The 21,215-nt window shown below is 42.5% G+C and overlaps 1 protein-coding gene across 8 annotated transcripts in view; it reads left to right on the forward strand.

The window, feature by feature from the left end:
- Positions 1-21,215, forward strand: part of ANK3 (ankyrin 3) — a 530,179-nt gene that overhangs the window by 301,798 nt on the left and 207,166 nt on the right. The window lies entirely within an intron of this gene.

Here is a 21,215-nt window from a genome sequence, read left to right on the forward strand (position 1 = left end):
TAAGGAAACATTCCCATTTGCATGTATTTATAATGGCAGAGATAGACTATCTTAATTAGTTTAATCATGAGGATAATGGTAACTAGATCATGTCCACTTATGCTGAGCTTAGCTCAATAGAAAAATGAGCTTAGACTTCAACAACGGCAAAAAATTGAGTTACTTACATGGATAAATGTCCTGATGCTGTAAGTTCTTCAAATGTAACTTCTTCTATTAAAAGACTAGATCTGTAGTTTACAAAAAACAAGATAGTGGTCTCATCTGAGATGAAAGGGGAGATGAGCCAATTTCTTTTTTTATTTACCATCTTTAACATGGTTCCTCTGCAAAAGTAACCTGCATTTCACATTCATATCTGAATAAACTCATCACTCGTCAGCTTTCATTGATTGCCACTAGTGATTAAATAGGGTACTTTAATTTAGAATATAAACTCTTATTTTCTAAATCTCTTGGAAAAATAAATTTGCTTTATTCACCTTTGCTGACTCAAGGACAGGCTAATGTGTTTACTGAAAGGAATGACCTGTGTGGGTTGACAGTGGAAGCTGAGCAGGAAACAGATTCTGAATCACAAGCATAGTGGATGAATTGATGAATGACCTGCATGGTAGCTACAGTGACCTTTTTGAATGAGGCTGTTTTAACTTCATGGTATGATTTTTTTCCTCCACTTTATCCACATCTTAACTCTCACAAAACTTATGGAAGTAGTTCTCATTTTTGTAAATACTGATTTAATACCGGCAACATATTCCACCACAGGGATATAATCCTTTTATTAATGACTACTTTGTTATTAGACATTGCTTCTAGTTGTTCCTTACTGTAAATAATGTTGCAGTGAACACTTACTGGTAAATCATCCACATTGAATATTATTTCTTTAGCAATAACGCTTTTAACTCAATCTTTGTCCCATGACCTAAACTTGACACTGCCTTATAATTGACTTCAAAAGGCTATAGAAGAGATATAGAGTATTAAAATGTCATTGAGCCCTGGCTGGTGTTCTCAGTGGTTGGAGCATCCGCCTGTGCTCCAAAGGGTCTCAGGTTCGATTCCCAGTCAAGGGCACCTGGGTTGCAGGTTTGACCCTCCGGTTGGCGCAGGAGGCAGCCAATTGATGATTCACTCATATTCTCCCTCTCTCTTTCTCTCTTTCCCTTTTCTCTCTTCCTCCCTCTGTCCCTCCCTTCCACTCTCTCTCTCAAAATCAATGAAAAATATATCCTCAAGTGAGGATTAACAACAAAAAATGTCACTGAGACTTTCATTTCTTGTTGCATTCACTTTCATTGTTTCATCAACTGTTCTCTCTCAAAAGTATCACAGCTGCATAGACTTCTGTTTCCTACTTTAGAAATATCTATTTTAAATTCAAGCCTAAAGTTGCATAGGTAAGACAAATTTGAAAATGATTGCACCTTTTAGAAAAGATTTTTAAAGGAAAAAAATCACTAAAGGGTTCACTTAATTGTTATCATCCCTAGTGTGCTTTGCAGTCAAATTCATCAAACACACACCGTTCTGAAAATAAATCAGTTGCACTCCACCGTAGTTGTTTGCAAACCTAGCTGAGCATCCAGGTTACCTGAAGAATTCTTTAACAATACAATTTATTGCCCTGGCTGGTGTGGCTCAGTTGGCTGAGTGTTGTCCCCTGCACCAAAAGGTAGCAGGTTCAGTCACAGGTTGAGACACATGCCTGGGTTACAGGCTTGATCCGCAGTAGGAGGCAGTTGATTGATGTCTCTCTCTCACATTGATCGATGTTTCTCTCTCTCCCTCTCCCTTCCTCTCTCTCAAATCAATAAAAACATTGTTAAAAAGACAATTTGCCAGACCCCTTACAACAGACTACCTCAGGGGCGGTCCTGCAGAGTTGATATTTTTAAAATCCAACCAGTTGGTTCTGCCAATCCACCAGGTTGGAGAGGGGCAGAGCCAGGGCCATCTATTAGCCTTTACCTTTGATGCTCTTTAGATTTAAAAGTATATCAAACAAAAGGACAAATAGGAGAGCCAAGAGACTGTATGAGTTAAGGCAATACAGCCTTTCAACCTCTTTTACTTCCAAGAAGGCCCACAGCGCTCTCTCGTATCCTCACACTCACTCTTTCCTCTGCCATTAAAGGGGGTGGTGAGGGCCTCTGGGTCTAGAAAACTGTGTAACTTTTATGGACTGCTTTGCTTCACTATAAAGAGACAAAAAAGATTAGTAGAATGTGGGAGTCAGTACACACACACGAAAAGCTTTCTTATATAAGGCAGTATTTACCCACCATCCCACTGTTCTAAATTTACACACTGATATGTATTGTATCTATCCACTAACTAAGAAAAAACAATTAGAGCTTGCCATCCTACCTAAGAGAAAATTATTTGCCTCCTCCCTATCTGAAAAGAGAGAGGACATGAACTCCCTAAATATTTATTTACTAAATCCATTATATGCACTGAATATCAGCAGCCCTGGACGTCTGTTAAATAGGCATAGACATGAGAATGATCATGACTTGACATCTTATACTCCATTAATCCCACAATAAATCAATTGACCTGCCTCCCCCCTTTCTCCCACCCCACCCCATGAATATTTGTATGAAAGCTACATGCTCAGATAAAAATAAATCCATGCAGTCCCTGCCATGATGAACTTACTTTTTAATGAGGGAGAGAAGACAACAAGCCATCCATATCTACCTGTTCACATGAACAACTGAACAGCACCAGCCCAGGGTCAGGGAGAGGGAGGAGGTCCTGTGATTTGGCTGATCCTTAGAGAACAGGTGGCTGTGGTAGGTGAATGATTCTGGGAGCCCTCTCTGAGCTGGAAAGGAGACTGGAGTGGGGGGAAATGCTTTCTCTAGTCCAAATACTTAGATATGATGGGAAGGGAAAAAAGCAAGGATAACCTCATCAGGATAGAGGATTTGGAAATAAAAGTAGGTAGGTAAGACACCGGCTCCTGGCAGAAACTTTTCAAGGCAGTAATCAGAACTTAACCCTTGATCTTGAGTGAAATGACATATGGAAGCGTTTGCAACGCAAGAAACCGACACCAACTCCGGCTTTCTTAAGCAAAAGGTAATTTACTGAAAGATAGCAGGGCTCTCTTCTAGGAGTGGACTGGAGAACCAGGCTTTGAAAACAGCAGAGACTCAATAAAAGTTTACTGCTCATACTACATGTCAGGGGTAGCGAGTGTGAAAATCAGCTCCTTAGAGTTATTCCAAACCAGTTTCCCAGTGCTTACAGTCCATTGCAGCAAGGAGAGAAAGCCCTGGAGAGTCTTGTACTGGCAACTAGGCTCTCCAGCCAGGAAATGACGTGTGTAATTTCCACCCACAACCCATTGGCCAAAATTAGTCATCTGTCTCCTCCCAACTGCCAGGAGATGACATCCTCGCACAAGCACAGAAAGGGAGGAAGACCAGATATAGGTGCACATTGGATGCCTCTGTGATGGGCAGGAATAGGGTCCGAGAAGCAGGGATGACAGGATCCGTATCTTGGGTGGACTTGTCTGGGTTCTTCTGCTAAAATGGATGAAGCCGAACAGTACTCAAGACTCTGTCACTGACATTCACATGTCAGGGAGGAAACGCCTGATCGGCCTAGCTTGGCTCCAGCGCTCACCCCTTTACCTGGGACAGCAGAGCACAGTAATGGCAATAACGAGCGAAAGTTAAAGCAAGTGGGAATCCAGGTGCTATTAGGAAGCAGCATAGGTTATGAATATGAGGTGTTTGTGGAACAGCAGAAATATCCACTTCAATTGAGAGGTGGCCGGGAAGCTTCTCACTTCAGTATTCACTGAATATTTATGGGGCTCTTACTATGCGCTCTTCTCAGAACTGTGGGTCCAGTAGTAAGCACAGTGGATGAGGCCTTCCCTCTCCCTGACCCCACATCTTTAATGGTCAGATAGTCATGGTTGGTGGATTGTTTGGTGATATGGAGGACACTCTGAAATTATGTGGCTCGGAAGTGATTATATGGTCTAGGCAGCCAACGTGAGAGCTCTAATTTTTTTTTTAGAAGGTGTGAGTGTCTGTTCCTCACTCCTGGAAGATTTGAAACTGAAGCTGACAGGCCAGTTCTTGCAAATGTTATAGAAGGATTACATTGATTATGCGAGAGAGAGAGACTGAGAACAACCTTGTTTAGGCTCCTTCCAGCCCAAAGTTCCATAAGTTGATGAGAGCCCAATAGTAAAGTTGTCGCTGGAAAACAGACATGGAATGAGAGAATTTGGGCAACATTATCCTCAGGGAGGAAACACTTTGTCTTGGCAACAGAGGCCTCCATAGGTTTCCTTGAGCAGAATTCTGAAGTGGAGAACCAGATGAGCGCCTCAGCTGGCGCTGTCTGTGGGAGCCCTGCCCACCCCACCTGCTCGCCTACTGCTTGTATTTGGTCTTCTGTCCTGGCAGGAACTCCTGTGCTCCTGTCTGGGGCCATACTCTTCCTGTGTACACTAGATCCTTCTGTTCTTACCAGCTCTAGGTCACCAGTTTAGCGTTTTTCCTCCTTCTGTTATAATTTTTTTTCTCTCTTGTGGGTAGTCCCAAATATCATTTTCATGTGCAATTTCAGTTTTCATAAAAAACAGAATCCTATCTTTATCCCCTGTCTTTCTCTAGCTACTAGCTCATTTCTCTGTCCACCTTCATGATTAAACTCTCCTGAAGAGTTCTTTCTACTCACTGTCCACGACTCTCCTCCCTGTCCCTCATGAGCCCTCTCTAAAAAGATGTTCTGACTTACCACTCCACCAGCACTGCTCTTGCAGGGACAGGACCTTACATTGCTAAATCCTAAAGCCCATTCTCAGCCCTCATCTTCCTTGACCTGGCATTTCACACATTTGAAAACACTCTCTTCACTTCACTTCCAGGACACCTCTCTCCTGGCTTTCTTCCTACCTTGATGGCTACTTTTTCTCATTCTCTTGGCCAGTCCCTCCTCATCTGTCCAGCTTCTAAATGTTGGCGTACCTCTGCGCTCAGTCCTTAGATGACATCCCATTTCTGTTTCCCCTTCTTCTCTGGTCATTTCATCAAGTCTCATGACTTTAAAAACCTCTCAATATATTGATACCTCCCAAATTTATATTTCCATTCAGACATTTTCCCCAAAGTCCAGGCATGTATATCCAGTGACCTACCCAAAATCTCCATTTGCATGATAGGATGGACAATGTATCCATATTTCTTCAGAACTTAATGATTTCCATGCATTATGATCTGACTTCCAATTGCAAATACCTATGACTTTTGCTGAAAGACATTCTCTGTCTGCCAGAGCCTCTGTGGCCTACTTGGCCCATGTGTGGAGTGCCCTTTAACCAGTGACTAATGAAGGTAAATGGATAAATGTTCCAGCTCCCTCTCCTTTAGGGACCTCTGTGCCCCTGCGTTGAGGTATTTCCTGAGTTATCTTCTGTTTCCCATAGTTTCCCAGAGAGACTGAGCTCCATTTACCCATGGTGCTAGCTCTGTAGGGAGTCCTCTGGGATTATCTCCCAAATAAACTACTTGCATTCAAATACGTGTCTCAGGGTCTGTTCGTGGAGAAACCCAAACTAAGACAGATGTCAAATTGGTATCTCAGCTAACATGTCCTAATCTAAGCTCAAAATCTTCACTCCAACCTGTTCTTCCCATGGCCTTGCCTGTCTCAGTAAAAGAGTAATCCTTCCAGTTACTTGTCAGGATTCTTAATGGTATCTTTCTCTCATACCTCATACACAATTAGTCAGCAGATCTACCTTCAAAATTCAGCCCCTTGTTTTTCTCCTAAGGATTTCACTCTCTAGTATAGTATAATATTCAATATTCTTTAATTGTTTGTTTCCAGACAATTAATGTAATTCGGTGAGGAAAGAAATATTCATTTGATGTGCTTCCTATTGTACCCTCAGTGCCTAGAAGAGAGTCTGGAACATAGTAAACACTCAAAAAATATTTGCCAAATGAATTGCATGGATGCTGAAAGAAAACAGTTAATGAGAAAAGGCTTTGGGGATAAAAGGGTGAAAGATACTACATAAAATGCTTGAAGATAATGAATGCACTTTTTACCAAACAAAGCATCTTTGTTATTGAGATATTTGTACAATTAGAAAAAAAATCCTCTGGGGATTTTAGATACCCATGGTTTACACTCAGATCTTAACACAGTAAGATGCTATGTTGCCAAGATGGGGAGATCAAATGACTAATGAATCATTTTTAATAATGAAGCCTGTCTCCTCCCATCTCTACAGTCCCAGCAATTTTACATGTTCAGCTTCACAGGAACACACCTATTTGTTTAAAAAAAAAAGAAAACAAATTTGCAATTGCCAGGATCACTTTGAATAAGTGAATTACTCCCAGGGTTAGTAAATGAGCTGTCCTCGTGACCCTGATGATTAATGAGGGGCAACCAAGGAGGCAGGGCGTCATAGAGGTGAAGTCAGCCTGCTGAGTTGAGTCTCAGCTTTGTTGCTCATGACCAGCATGACCATGGGCCAGGTTATGTGACCTCTTCAACTTGATTTTGCACTTGCAAAATGGGATTAATGGAAGTGCCTATCTCATGAGGTCATTGTAAAGATTAAGTGAGTTAATAGATGCAGCATTCAGAGTGGAGTCCCTGGCCCAGAGTAAGTAGGTGTGAAATATCCTGCTCGGGTTGGTTTATATATTTATTTACCTGTCGTGTGTTCCAGACTACACTGTAAGTTCCAAGATGTAAGCTGTGCTTTTTCATAACATCATTATTATGTTTGTATAATGCTTTACACATTTAATGTTTAAAATGGCACTAATGGGGTGGGGAGAGAGAAGTAGGGGGTTGTGTCCCACAGATTGAGCACACCCTGTTCAGTGGTATTTCCCCATTGTGTGTGACAAATAAGCCTTTCCTCTCAACTCACACTGCCCTTCAAAATAGATGGAGCGTGCCACCTGGGCAGGTTTTGCCACATCCTGTCTGTTCCCTTCAGGTCTTCATAACCACCAAGACTCCCCAGTGCTCTGCACACAGCAGCCTTTAGACAAGCTGGTGCTTTGAGTAGAAGCCCAGCGAGGGCTGGAGTGTGGGCTTCTGTTCTTCATCCAGTCTTGTGTTTTTCTGCTTGAAGGTGGGGCAGAGTCAGGATAAAGACGTGCAGATGGTTCTAGGACACTCCGAAGGGAAATTGCGGGTGGCAGTAGGGCCATTGTCACCAGGGTAGGTGCAGGGTTCAGCTCCTTTGCTGTTCCAGGAATGAAAGTGGTTGGAATCTGAGAGAAACTTTAAGTCACCTAAGGAAGGGGAGAGCCTTTTTTAGTAGGCACCATCGATATGAGGAGGAAGCATCGAAGGTGGAGGGAAAATGATGTCCCTTTTCTCCAGGATTTCCTCTAGAGCACCAGTCTGAGAAACACTGATCTAGAGTTGAGGGGGGAAATGGATTATTTAGGTTACAAGGAATCAGCAGCAGCAGTGAATGGGCATGATTTACACACATCATGGCGAACTCTCAGGCTACTCAGTACTATGCTGCTATATTTTTCTTTGAAATCTGTAGATCATAGCTTTTTGTAGCCAAGTAGAGAAAAATTTCTTCATAGCATAGCTATGTCGCCAAAGATGTTGTCAACTGTGGGTGGAATATATCCCCCAAGCATGTAAGCTCCTTGGAAGCAAGGTTCATTCGCCATATAGCCCGCACTGAGCACATGCCTGATGTCTGGTTTACTTGTTGAATCTATAAATGACTCTGCTTTAAGGCAAGCTGGATTTTCTGTAAGAAAAATATATGTTAATTTACCAGATATTGGGTATAGAATGGAAGATATATTTCATTATAACACATTCTACAGTGTTATTTAATTGTTTTTCCCCAATCTGTCATTTGTTGGGTGATTCTGCTTCCGTTACTATAATGGGAGACTGTGTTAACATGCAGAGGGTAGAACTTAAAAGCCCTAGTTCTAGCCCACCCAGATCCAGTCCAGCCACTTTCTTTGGGGAAAGGTTTTAAATATCTCTGAGCATTGGTTTCCTAGTCAATTAAGGAGGATTACAGCACCTGCACAGAGTCCCTTATCTCTCAGGTACCAGTGTGGATCAAATGAAATAATAAATGTAACAAAGTCTCGGAAACTATTAACATTCCTTTGTCAATGTATAACTATCCTAACAGTTGATATATAGTGTGTGTTTTTCCCCAAAGGCAGGAATTTACTCTACAGTCTGATAATATTTTGAAGGAATCGGAAATGGTTTGTGTTAAGAACTCCAGGTCACCAGCCTTCTGTGGTGAAGGAGCGGGAGTGCAGGCCTTGGTTGCCGAGTACCTAGGGCTCTGTGAGGCCGTGATGCTGATTAGTGAAGTGTTCTTCAGAACTTGATGGCATTGGTGGCTTCTTACTCAGGATCACACTGATCTTAAATGCCAGTTGTCAGTATTTCTTAGTCAGAGGAAAGTTTTCTTCTATAAATTATCACAGTGTTGTGTACTTTTCTAAACCAGGTATTTAAGTGTCAGATCACGATTAGCATTAAGAGACATTGTTTTGAAAGGGGGACAGAGTGGCGAAGGGGTCAACCTTTCCTTCTTCCTGGCGCCTGGAGTGATGGTTCTTGATTTTTGGAGTTATGAACCCCTCCCCAGTGCCCATATACACAAACACAAAAGCAATTTGCATTCTGCTTTCTGGCATGCAGAGACCCACTAAAGAAAGCCCCTGAGGTTAATACTCCCTGGTCTAGTTATTGCCATAGAGTTTCTCTTTGAGCCAACTTGTATATTGTCATAAAGGATGAACAGTAACTCATAGCTGTGTGGGCTTTGGCTTGTGGGACAAAGTCGATCCCATTATCTGTTATCATTGATTTGAAGATCTTATCTTGGAAATTTAGACTTAAGCTATTAAATTTTTAGAGGGGTATAATGCAATGTAAATTGTAAAGAAAGATACTTTAGAAAAATACTTATAAAATTGGATGTCTAGTAGATAGTTTGAAGACTAGAATTTAAAAGTATGAAGTAGGCTTAGACAGTCCAAGGTAAATTATTTGTATAAACTTGGCATGGTGAATGATATTTCTTTGAAGCTTTTATGTATTGTTTTTATGACCGTATGACTATTTTTTTCATGAGTTGATACTTGGGGCCATAACTACAGCCTATTATATAGCTGGTGATTTTGTTTCAGGCAATCTTTTTGACATCAATGTACTTATTTATCAGACAGAGATCATAATACCTACTTTATAGAAATGCTGTATTAAGTCAAACATAATTTAGTGAATAACTATTTTTTTGAGTAGACAAAAAATAAGTTATATAATGTGGTAGAAGATAAATACAGAGGATGGGGGATGCTGAGGACAGGGATGGTGGTTAAAGAAGGTGGCCTGGGTAGGACTCTCTGAGTACTTAGCACTCTCAGGTGGTCCATAAAGGTTGCCATGCACATAATATGGATACATTTTCCCATGTCATGTGCAAATCTAAGTCCCTATGATGATGGATGGATGGATGGATGGATGGATGGATGGATGGATGGATGGACGAATGGATGAATGAGCTACATTATGATAAAGCTGTATAGGAGACAAGGCTGTATTGTTTTTAATAGGATAATTCTAAAAGCCTTTTCTCTTTTTATAAACAACAATAATGGTAATTACAGCTTTAATATGTGTTGAATACCTACTGTACATATATATTAATTAACCTCTGTCTGTGTTACATATATTTATGTACACTAACTCTTTTATTCCCTGTAAAAGCCCTATGAAGTAAAACTATTATTATCCTCATTTAAAGATAAGAGGCTGAGTAACTTGCTCAAGATTATGAGTGAGGAAGGGTCAGAGCACACTTTAACCCCAGGGTTTAAACCCTGGAGCCTACACACTAAACCATGACACTTGCTGCTACTACGTTTTTATGAGGACATCTAGTTTGCCTAAGGGATCATCAGCTTACTTAGCTTTTCTTGCTCTGTTTCTGCTCCCTCACAGTTAACAGTTTTCATGGGGTCAAGTACCAGCCTGCCCCAGAGCCTGCTTAATGGCAGCTGAGAAGAATCCATGGGCTCGTGAGCACATCCTCATGGCTCTCCCAATTTAGGAATTCTCACGTCCCCCCTATCTCTCCACAGAAGCTGCAGTGTGGGGACCCCATGTTCAGCAGTCTTTCGATGCTGAGGGATCCCTGGGACTCAAGAAATCCTATGTACTGTGCTGACTGGAATAAATTAGGAAATCAAAAGCTTTTCTTCAACATTTCCATCAGACTTAGTCTCCCTGAGTACATGGAATGAAAGCTGGGGAGATTGAAACCCTCCTGAAATATAAGCATCGGAATATTGTGAATTTTTATCTTCTTGCTCGTAATATCCACTGGTGGAATCTCCCTGGAACACCTGAAATAAAACCTTCACGTGCTAGGTAGGGGGAGAATGGTGGTGAATGGGACCAGCTCACTCCTAGCTCAGGAAGACCGCCATGGGTTGCTGAGATTAGACCAGGAGCAGGGGAGGCAACCATATATTATTTTCATTTTAGAGCTTTCCCAAACCCCGTGGAACAAATTAAACAAGTGGAACTAAATCTCCAAATTAAGTTGTTCCAAACAGTCTCTTCACAGTGACAGGTGGCTAGATTAGGCAACTTCCTAGGTCATTTTTATTTTAATTAGTATTTTTACAAATGACTCATTTCTAACAGTGATTCTGGCAAAATCACAGTGATTCTGGAACCTGCTTTTACTTTTTTTAATCAATATGTGTTTGAATTATTGCAATCTTAATGGACTCCAGGGGTTCGGTGCCAGAAATCTGGAAGGGCTCTTGAATTCACACAAGCAATCTGCTTGTGTATTTCACTTGTGCGCCCCAGTGAAGTGATATGTGTTATAATAGACATTCTATAGTTTTAAAAAATGATACTTTGCGAACGAGTTAGATAAAACATAATGTAATGTCCTAGGAAATAGTATAAAAACAATGCCAAGTGGGGAGTTTATTCTGTTTATCAGACAAAGAATTGATAGATACCCTTAGCTTTTCATGCACCGATGTCTTGTCTCCCCCTTCCTCGGGCCCCAGTGTGACTGTGAGACTCTGCGGTGTCCTCTCGCAGCCCCGCATCCTGTGCTAAGCCACACTAGGAAACGTGAAAAGGATGGGTGATGGGATTTGTAAACTGGAAGATTCTGTGTTAATGGAAGTTAAGAGTAAGTGAATCGTATCATCGTTCCCGCTACGCTTCTATAATTGTGTGGCTTTAGAAGTCAAAGCCAGCAGAAGACTTTTACCTTTAGACTTAAAATCATGTAGCTTTTGGACGCGGCCCTCAGATCTGGAGCATGTGTTTTCCTTTCAGATCTGTCCTTCATAGTGGACTTCCAATTTTTAAATTAGTTGCCAATATATGAAAAATGGAGAGTTGCACTTAAAAACATCCAGATTCACAACCTTTCTTGAAATATTAGAAGACCCATCAGTCTGAGCCGGGTGGGCCCTGCCCCCTTGAGATGAATGAAGCCTACACCTTTGGTCAGCAAGGCCTGTACTCTTTGTATAAAATGTTATTCACCCCAGGAAAGCGAGGCTCGTGTTCAGTCCTGGTTATGCATTTATAGTTTTATATTCATGTGACCGTTCCCCAGAAATCTGCCTATCCCTTTCCTGGTGAGTCATGTATTACTCATGTGACACATACACCCAGGACTGTGCCCTCATTTGCACTTCTTGCCTGGCCCAGACCTGGCCCAATTTACATAATACTATCAAAAAATTGCTATTTTAATGGTTAATGTCATCAATTCCTACTGGGGTTAGTGCTCTGCAGGTTCTCTCCAGAATAACAGTCTTAAAAGACTGCACATTTCCCTTAAAGAATGAGTAACACTGATTTATGGTGTTATGAAAATTAACTGGAAAAATTAACTGCTTAGCACAGTGCCTGGAATATATCACAAAGTGTTCAGTTACTATCCCTAGCATTACATATTTCTGTCTATATTAAACACATTAACTAAATATTATTTGAAACTTTGTAATTTGACAACTTGAAAGCTTTGGCTTTTTAACTTGATTGTCTCAAAATATCCTAATGAGAATCTCCACCAAAGTAATTGTTACTTATTCAATCACTTGGTCATGATTAACTGAGCATCTGGATGTGAGAGAGACAGCAGTAACCAACAGGCAGCTTCTTGTCCCGGAGGAGCTTGTGTTCTAACAGGGAGACAGACAATAAACTCAGAGAGATTCATGCCAATCCACACAGAGGTAAGAGCCAGTAAGAAAAGAAAAACCGAGCCAGGAGCTAGGGTAATGGGTAAAGTGGGCTGGAGGCGCTTTTCTAAAATATTAATTTATTTTTATTTCTTAGCTAAAACGTATAGGATAGACTTCTCTGATCAGGTAACATCTGAGATGCTGGATCAATTAGAGGTGATTTATAAACTGTTCGTTGTCATTTGTCAAACTGTTCTTGAGTGTTTTTTTGAGAATTTACTTTTTGCAGAAACATTTCTGTCAATGTTGAGTGCGTTGTGATAGCTGAATTTAATGAGGGTGGTTTGAAACGACAGGGAGGAATATTTTCGGGAGGTGCTGAGCCACAAGGGGAGAGCCAAAGTTAAAGAAAGACCAATTGAAGAGGCAAGAAAATCAAGTGATAAAGAAGTTCAGGAGGAAATTAATGGCTCCAGAGGACAGGCAAAAAGATAAGCAGTGTACAGCAGGAGAAAAGCTGTATATTCCAGCTTACCCTTGCCTGTGGTTAGGATGACTAATGACAGAGTGAAGTCAGCACTTTTCCCTCCTCCCTGCACAAAATGCTATCCACCTGAGTCAAGTGAGGCTCATTTTTTTCAATCCTGACTATCATTTACGATATTATATTTATATAGTTGTTTCACAGAAATATGCTTATTTCTTTTCCGATAACTCACATCTTACTCAAAAGGCACTGGCTTCCTGTAACTTTGAAACTCCAGAGTCTCCTGAGGCTATTTCCACAAGAGTAAGTGTTGACTCTAACAAAGCCACAGCTCCCGTCGGCCCCAGGGCCTGGCAGCGAGTGCCATCTCCAAACTGGGCACACTCAGTTCCATTCTGGTCAGTCAGTAAGCGTGGTTCAGGTATTGTGCTAAGTGAAAGAGGTACCGACGGTTCTAGGACACCTGTCCCTGAAGATTAACTGCTACCAAGACTGATTCTACAAGAACCCAGCCACGTCTGTTCTACCTACAGGGGAGGATTCAAAGCTCTCATGTGGGCCTCGCTGATGGCTGTCAATCATGGAGCTGCAAAGTCCACTGTCTACCAAGGCCAGGCTGGGGGATTAGAGAAAACACCCAGCTGAAGGTCACAGCTTTGGCTCAGCCTCAGCTGGTTGTGCCATATGGAAATGAAGGGCTGGTTTTGCTAAAACATCTGATTTTTTAAGAAGAGGTAGATATCTGGCTTTCCATGTGAAACCTCTCTATGTGAACGTTCTCAATAAATTAGGATTTAAAAATTTTTTTGAAACTTTAATGAGGGTTTTAATGAAGGAAGATGCAGAAACCACTAGTGAGCAGTGTTACTTTCGACAAGTCATTTTTCCTATATGGGTTTATTTTCAGGGAAAACTGGTTCCTATTGTATGTGAGGCCCCACCTAGGCCTAAGATTCCTTGTTTGCCTTTTGGAGACTACATGTGAATTCTGTGATGTGACCAGGTCATTAGGCAATGGGTCTGTGCCCTCCTTGCCTACATAGGCCCCTTTAGTGTGGGGACAGATCATCCACACTTCTGCGTTTCTGGACCATTAGTAAATATATCAATAGGGAGTAGATACTTCTATCACTTAACAGATACTTAATGAGGGCTTGTTCTGTGCCAAACCCTGTGCCAGGCACCATCCTTTAGCCACCTTTATATGGATAAAGAGATTTTGTTCTGCCCTGGCCAGTGTGGCTCAGTTGGTTGTGTGTCATCCCATGTACCAAAAAGTTGTCAGTTGGATTCCCGGTCAGGACACATGCCTGGGTTTTGAGATCTTTCCCCAGTAGGGGACATGCAGGAGGCAGCTGATCAATGTTTCTCTCTTTCTCCCTCTCTCCCTCTGTCTCCCTTTCTCCCTCTCTCCCTCTCCCTTTCCCCTCTCTCTAAAATAAATTTTTTTTAAAAATTTGAATGAGATTTGTTCTTTCCAACTCTGAAATGCAGAGTCCTCAGCTCCATGCCGGGCTCCAGAAGAAAGCCTCAGTAATGGTTAACTTTCCTCTCCCCCTTCCCTAGGAGGTTGAGGGGCTGCATTCTTGTCCAACTGCCATTTCAGCAGTGCCCATGTGAGAATAAACGATCTTCCCTTTCTTCCTAGTTCATGCATGTGTTGTTTTGGCTGCATGTTGTGTTTGAGCCAGGAGCCAACAGAACCCCTATCTGGTTTAGGAGATAAGGTAGCAGGTTGTGTCCGTAAGTCTTTGTAATGAAACAGCCACCACTACAAGACGGCCCTTCTCCATCAGGTCTGGCATTTTGATGAGAGGAGTTCTTTTTCTCATCTCTGATAACTGACTGCTGCTTCCCCACCCCCTCCATCCTCTGTGGCCTGAGAGAGATTAAAGATGTTTGGAATGCGGGCCGGAGTCATTAAGTGTTCTCACCCCTTAGAACAAAACACATGACACACGCCAGACCTTTCTGCAGAGCAGCAGGCCGTCATGTGACTTGCTCTGCTCGATCTTTTCAGTTCCAGAGTTGAAGCAAAGGACATTGCAGATGGGAATGATGTGGGGAGACACTAGGCTATGCCCCCGTTTTGAATTTCTGGGGAAAAATTATTTCAGCAGGGAGGAGATGGCTTCAATAATTCTATCACTTCTATACATTGTAGACATTGGGAGTTCCTTATGTTAGAACCTGGGGCTCAACACGACAGCAGTCAGGTTGCAGGTCTAGGCATCTGAGCTCCTGAATCTACAGTTGCTTCTTAGTAACTTAGTCACATTGATCTATTAAATTGCCTTCTTTCTATCTCCTGAACTTTTGTTGACAGATGCATTTTTAGTTTCTCATATTACACTAGTATTTACTTTTTCCCCTAATGTCTCCAAAGCATGCATCATTTCTTCCAAAGAATAATTTTCTTGATTAATAGTGTTGTCCACCTAGTTTTCTTTAAAGAATTATGCACTTAACCTGTCTCATAATAATGGGTGCGTGCGCGTGTGTGTTACAAAATCAATGCCTGGAAAAAGGATCTTAGTTCCTTTCACGTGTGGATGAAAATCTGTCATCCATAAGTCAGGCCCAGAATGAGCATAGCGGTTAGATTTCTGCAAGCCTAGGTCATTGTGCGCATTTGCGTTTACATGCACACATTTTAACTTGATGCTGTAAGAATTTTTAAAGAAATTGGATAAACTGATTTCTGCCTGAGAAAACACAGTTTAGGAGCTGCTGATTGCTGGATTGTCGGGTGACTGACTTTGCAGAAGTCCTCTTTCCATTTCTAACCTCTAGTTTCTTCCTTTCTGGTGGTTTAAATAGATAATTTTTAAAGAGTTGGTACATTTCTGCAACTTTTTTTTTTTCTTTCACTCTCAAGTGTAAACAGAGTATGTTAGTGTTCAGAATGCAGAGAAGACAACCCGTGCGGGTTAGCCCAGCCTTCTAGTTCATCTTTGGAAGTGTATTTGGTGTCACATTTTCTGGACACCCCCCGGGAGTAGAGAGTGTCAGTGTTGAGAATGCACAACTGTAAACTCATCCTCTTTAAACGTGTTGTTCTTAGGCCAGCCAGACCCCCCAGAGTTCATTACAGTTGCAGAATCTCAAGCCCCGATTATGCACAACAGCAGAATCATAGTCATTTTCATCTAGCTCAGAATGTTTACATTCATGGAGCCCCTTTGGCAAGGAGGGGGAGGAAGTGATCATTTCATAATCAGTTCTGAATTTTGCATGCTTCATGTTTATATATTCAAGAATATATGAAATAATGCAGAAATATCCTCCGTCGAGTTCCTCCAGGCTACCCTGAACACAGCTTTGGTAACCCAGAAATAACCTGGCTTCCTCAATGCGATTTGGGTGCATGAAAACCAGTGTACCTTCACATTAGTGGACAGCACCATTATAATCTGTTAGCTGTAAAGTGTGCAGCTGTTGAGAACACATATAGGTGAAGTGCTGAAGACTGTAACCGCACATCATTTGCTCTCTTGTGTCTTTACGTAGAATCTTTATTCTACTGGCCTCATTTGCATATAGAGCCAGTTGCAAAAGGGAGGGAGGTTATGATGAGTCCATCTATTCCATTTCTCCTGGAATATAAGATTTTGAGAGGGTATGATAGTGGGGCTTGGGAGTCAGGGGTATGTGCAGATGAGGATAAGAGACTGTGAACTCAGTGGGAGGAGCAGCCCCTGATGGAAGAAGTCTCCCAGGCATCCAGTTCAAGAGGAAATTGTACCTACTTTCTGTTGGGGATAAAACAGGCCTCCTGAGGGTTCAGTGAACTGGTCATTCTCATAAAAGAATCCGTTGTTTTACTACAGGTAATCCCGAGGTGGCTGTGGTTGTCCTCGCCTACATAGGGTATTGCTAGATTTTGGATGGTGGAGGCTTGAGTTCCTGGAAATGGAGAAAAAAGAGAGGGGGGACCACTCCCCTCACCACCGTGTCTCCTCCTTACCCCCACCACATTCAGTCCCTGACCCCATGGACCCCACAGGGGCCATCCAAGGTCAGGTTCCCTCCAATGTCAAGGGTCTCCTGTCCAAACTGGGCCTCTAAACTTTTCTTTTACCCTTTATCTTGTTTGTGTCTCTGCTGATAAAAAGAGTAGACTATGCCCTGGTGGAGATATGGAAAATATTGAGAACAGCCAATCCAGATTACTTTGCCGTTTGAAAGCTCCCTTGTAGATTAGTTCATTTGCCCTCTTAAAAGTTCAATGAGCTGCTTTTTCCATGTGTTCCCGAGAATAATGCCCGTGTCGTGGCCTCAGCTGGAAAGCGGGGTGGGGGGGGGGAAACGAGGGAAAGAGTACACTTTGTTACTACAAGTTTTCAGGAGTCACGTCAGGGATGTAAATGCCGTCATTATGTTTTCCTTTTAAAAAATATTTTATGTTTATGCTGAATATTGAACAGAATTATATAGAATCTAGGTCCTCAGTGTTGTGTGTGTGACACAGAGAGGAGAGAGAGAATATTAATACTTCACATTATTACATGAGAAGAAAGTGGTATTTTACATTGTATAAAACTAATGGATGAATGCATCCTACTAGGGTTTTGTGGGGTTGTCATTCTCAGTCTCAGGGATCAGACAGCGTGCTAGGTACACAGGATACGCCACTGTCTTTCGAAAAATAAAAGCATCATAAGGACACAAGCTCCAAACCCCTGGCAATAGATGAGGGGTTAGTAAACTTTCTCTGAAAAGGGGAAAATACTACGTGTTTTAGGATTTTTTTGGCCATACAGTAAGCCTAAGACAGCATATGACACAACTTTATATGTATGCACTGAAATTTGAAGTGCATATTATTTCCATTTGTCACAGACTAGTAGTAGTATTTTTTAACTTATTTCAATCATTTAAAAATGTAAAAGTTGGTTTTTGTACACGGGCTATAGCAGATCAGTTTTGGCCCTTGGGTGGCGTGAAGACCCCCCTGTCCGGGATATTAGCAACATCTCCAGACAAACAGGCTCACAATGAAGAAGCTGGTTTGAGGGTGACCCGTCTTCAGATTGGACTGGATGGGAGAGGGGCAGCTCTTCAGGCATTTGTCTGCTGAGTCTTGAAAGGATTTGTGAAGAAGTGGGATTTCAAAACTATTTCAGCACAGGCACAAAAACTCTCTTCCTGTTCCTTGAAATGGCTCCTGACATTGAGGATTATCTCTGAAGTCTACTGAATATGCAGAGGCTACCACCTCTCCTGGGGTCCTCTGGGCCTCCTCCCACCTCCCTGAAACATCTGTTGGGGTCCTACTGTTGGGAGCCCTTGGTTAGAGGTTGGCGAGGTGAAGACTCAGACAGCACAGGATGCTCACAGCCTGTGGGCAGAGCCAGAGGAGCGAGTGGCCAGCAGCCTGTTGGGAGGGAGGCACAGCAGGCCACATCCCCCCCACACCCCCAGCACAGCCCTCCACACCGCCCTCCACACCGCCCAGACCTCATCCCCTGCTCGCAGAGATACCGTCACCGCCAGTCCCAGCTGGATGGCCCATGATCCAGGGTGGCTTGGCACGAGCAGACACAAGATCCTTGGTTCCTCCTAGTAGGCAACTTGGGCTGATGGAAAAGGCCATCTAAGCCACTCTGTATTTTAAAGACCCATCCAGAAAAGTTTCTCCAGGCTTTGCTTTAAGCTGCTGGCTCTTCCTTACACAGCCTGGTGCAAATTTATGTTCCTTAATCTGAGCCCTCAAATGATACATACCTGAAGCGATGCTCATACCATCTTCATGAGCACTGCCCTCCTTCCTTGAGCAGTCTTGTGGCACCTTGAAAATAACAAGTAGAATCTCATTTTGTAAATTAAGTCGCTGTGTAAAACCCTAAGCCTTTTTGCTTGTTAAAGAAATACTATCATGAGTTCTAGGCACGGCAACATCATAGATTCACCGTGTGCCACCATGGAACCACTCCAGGCTTCCAATTCTTCATCTTTAAAACAATGGGCTTTGATTAAATTATCTCTGAGCTTGTGATTTACTCTACTGTTTATCTTGTGTGTAAAAATGTATTTTTAAGTATTGGGCTTCCTCGAGGTAGGAAACACTTGTTACCATCTCCTACCTCATTTCATGAGAACATCGCGTCCCACTATGGAGCGCTCAGTTTTTCACGGGACCCTCCAGACTCCGGGTTCAGGCTCCACCAACCTCCCACATCAGCCGGTGCTCACCATGTGCGGAGGTTAGTTTCGGTCTGCTTTTCCTTTTGCAGCTGCAGTACCTGTGAGAGGAGCAACGAAAGTTTGGGAAACAAAATGTCCTGGCCGGGGGTGGGTTGAAAGACACAATTATGGGAATTATTACTCTTCTTATTTAGTGTAATTTTAGAGTGTTTTTTTCTGAAGAGCCCCTCAGAAAGGTTGAACCAGTTGGGATTGTTTATCCTAGGGAAGAGAAGACTGGAGGGGAGGGGATAACTCAACAATGATTTTGAATATGGACACAGAAGATTAAGAAATTGGTGGGAGAAGTCTAACTTAGATGTGAGGAAGCCATGCCTTGCCAGTAAGCATGATTCAACCCCGACGTGAGTTCCTTAGGGGAGAGCTAGGGGGATAGTGGGCTTCTTGCTTTCTGATTTCTGGAATTGCCTATGGGATCCGAGCAGCAGATCCACAGGCCTGGTCTTCTAGGCTCCGCACATTCTAATAAAACCAGGTGTGGTTAACACTAGACATAAAGGACAGCCTTGAAGAGGACCAGAAAAATGGCAGATGTCATTGGAAAGAGGTCTACAACCCCAGAGGAAAGAGCTGGGCCTGGGGTGTGGCCCAGGGTTTGGGTGAAGAAGAGTTTGTTCTGGTTGGCAACCCTGGGCCCAGGGATGGAGGATTTCTGAAGCCTCACCTTCTCCAGGGCATCAGCCAATGGGACCTTCCCCCGTCTGACTCTGTCCCCCACCCGTCTCATGTCTGCAGCATGCAGATCAGACTTGCTATGTTCCAGAGGTGACTCTGGCTCCATCTCACTGTGCCAGTCCAGAAACAGGGTGATCGTTTCCCTGGTTTTCTAGCCAAAGACTTGTTTCCAGCACGTACTAGGTGCTCATTCCATATGTGGTGACTATATAAATGGATGAGTGCAGGAGGGGGAGAAGATGTACAGTCCACAGTGAACAAACCCCCCCAGGTATTTCAGAGCAATGCAGCACCCCTGCTAGAGTGTCACATGCCCTGCTGGGGTGTCACATGCACTGCTAGAGTGCCTTGGAGTCACTGCTAGAGTGTCTATGGTCAGAAGCACAGGCTGGAGGACAGAGGCCCAAATTCAGATACCTCTGGGCAGCCAAGAACCTGACATCAAGGAGTGAAGCAGACTGGAGAAACGGTGGAGACTGAGGGCTGAGGTGGGGAGCCATCCCCAACACCAGGACACTGCGGCCCAACAGAAACATGGGCACAGAGTTGCCAGCTCCTTGTGTTATTAGTTTTTTGAACAGGAACTCTAGATTTTGGTATGAAGTCTCTCAATTTTTAAGTATTCACAGCACTTAATATATTTTAAAACACAATGAGGTCCAGTAAAACATGTACTTGCTATTTGCTGCCAGTGTGTGAACTTCCCTTTAGAATCATAGAATTAGATTCCATTCAAATCCTGACTACTTGCTAGCTGGTGACCTTAGCAAGTTACTTAAGCTTTCTGAACTTTACTTTCTATCTCACAAGCGTGGAGATAAAGTTTACTTCACAGGATAGCTGTGAGGATTCAACAAAAATATGTAAGAAATTATTATAGTGCCTTGCATGCAGAGTACTTAATAACTAATAATAATATGTTAATATATGATTATATTATTAGATTGGGCCATATGAAATTGCTGGTATGCATGTGGATTTGACCTATAAAAATGGCAATTTCTTATGGTTCAATATAATAATATAGACATTATTATTATTAATATTAAGCTTTGCCACCCACTTCTTAAACACATACTTATTTTTTTCCCTAAACACGTACTTATGATGCCCCTTTTCTGCTGTATTTTCCCTACAGCACTTATAGTATTGATCGTACGCAATAACTTATTTATTATGTTTATGGCTTGTAGTCTGTCTGCCCCACCCTGCTGGCATAAGCACTTCATCAAAGCAGGGATTTTTCTCTATTTTATTTATTGTCCTTCTCTGCCCATCCCATCCAAGCACCTTCAAGAGTAGGCACATAGTAGGCTCTCTGTAAATGTGTGTTGAATGAATAGACTGACATGCCAGCCCTCCCCGAGGTGAATTCAGTCCACCATGGACACATCCCTTGAAGCCTTGCAGGTTTGAGGGAGCTGTTGGTTAGCGCCGTCCTAAGTAAAATGTAATTGCAATTTCTTGCGATGATGGGTTTTTCTGGACTTTGACTCTTGAACTCAACTATAAGACTAGTAAAAAGTTGCCTAAGCATTATGTGCCCCAAAACCTGAAACACTGAATTCAGTTAGTTAAATAAACAAATAACAGACCAGAAGCATTCA

The sequence above is a fragment of the Miniopterus schreibersii genome, assembly GCF_964146895.1.
Source record: "Miniopterus schreibersii genome assembly, chromosome: 14".
In the NCBI taxonomy this organism is placed as follows: Eukaryota; Metazoa; Chordata; class Mammalia; order Chiroptera; family Miniopteridae; genus Miniopterus; species Miniopterus schreibersii.